The sequence below is a fragment of the Pundamilia nyererei genome, unplaced genomic scaffold (genome assembly GCF_000239375.1).
Source record: "Pundamilia nyererei isolate P.nyererei 1_Seehausen unplaced genomic scaffold, PunNye1.0 scaffold03502, whole genome shotgun sequence".
NCBI lineage: Eukaryota > Metazoa > Chordata > Actinopteri > Cichliformes > Cichlidae > Pundamilia > Pundamilia nyererei.
Window position 1 is genome coordinate 1 of NW_005190903.1, and position 1,133 is coordinate 1,133.

The following is a 1,133-nucleotide window of genomic DNA, read 5'->3' on the forward strand; positions in this document are numbered from 1 at the left end:
TGCTTTCCTGGCTCATGCTGCTTACACACTTTATATTTTACAAAGGGAAAACTTTTCAGGAAGTAGCCTTGTTTTCTTTGTACTGAACAAAGAGCATGTTTACCTCCAGATCTGTTTGATCGCATTTCTGTTTGTTCATAATTGATGTCTTCAGTTCTCACTGCTGTGTAGACTACAGCTGAATCACTCCCTGCACAACAAAACACACACAGGTCATCAGTGCAAGTAGTAAAGCTTATAAAAATATTGTCAGTATGCAGGGTGCATGTTAAAGAAAGAGTTATGATTTCCTATATAAAAATAGTTCTTAGAGACCGTTGGGGGTTTCAGAACCTCTGTGGCTGGATTTCCTGTTTCACTCAAAACACCCCAGTGACATTTCGACTTTTGGCATTAAGTCCAGTTGAAATCCCACAAAGACACCCACACTTTGTCACACCATGTACACAATATCATCAACGGTGTGATGAGAACTCACCTTTTGTAGTGCGCTACTGGTTTGGTATGTTTTAAACTTTAATGCTCTCAAATGCAGCAGTTACTTCCTTCTCTTGTTGTTTCACCTGAACATATTTTAGGGGATACTTTGCGATACAGAATTAGAATTTCACTGATTTTCACGTAGAGCTTTACTGGCATGTTGTGTAATTAATAAAGAGCCATTAAAGTTTTGTATAAATATTGATCATCCAGTGGTTGCTGATTTAAGGTAAAGTAGTCCAGCTGAGAAGTAATAAATGCAGAAGCTAGTTTTTCAATGTCACTCTGAGACAGTCCATTTAGATAGATACCATATTTCTAAAATTTTCAGGGCCAAGTACAATAACATCAGTTTTATCTGAATTTAGAAGCAGAGAGTTCATCCAGGTTTTTATATCTTTATTCCTGCAGTTTAACTAATTGGTTTGTGTTACCTGGCTTCATGGATAAATTTTCAGGTTGTTTTTTGTCTGTTTGGGAGCTGACACACATCTGATCCCAACTCTGGATAGTCATATTTTGGGAGGTTTAATAAATTTGTCCAAATTTCTAGAAATGAGAGCTGCTCAGCAGTTTTAAATTTCCCTCAAAGTCACCTGCTCGGGCTCCTGGAAGACAATTGACTATGGTTGCCGGTGTCTCTAGCTTCACAT

General features: G+C 37.8%; 1 long non-coding RNA gene across 1 annotated transcript in view; it reads right to left on the reverse strand.

Moving 5' to 3' along the window:
- Positions 1–51: 51 nt before the first annotated feature.
- The window catches only part of LOC102209559 (uncharacterized), a 3,472-nt gene continuing 2,390 nt past the window's right edge, over positions 52–1,133 (reverse strand). The window contains exon 3 of the long non-coding RNA XR_312607.1: positions 52–190. This is a non-coding gene — a long non-coding RNA (uncharacterized LOC102209559). The remainder of the gene's footprint in view (positions 191–1,133) is intronic.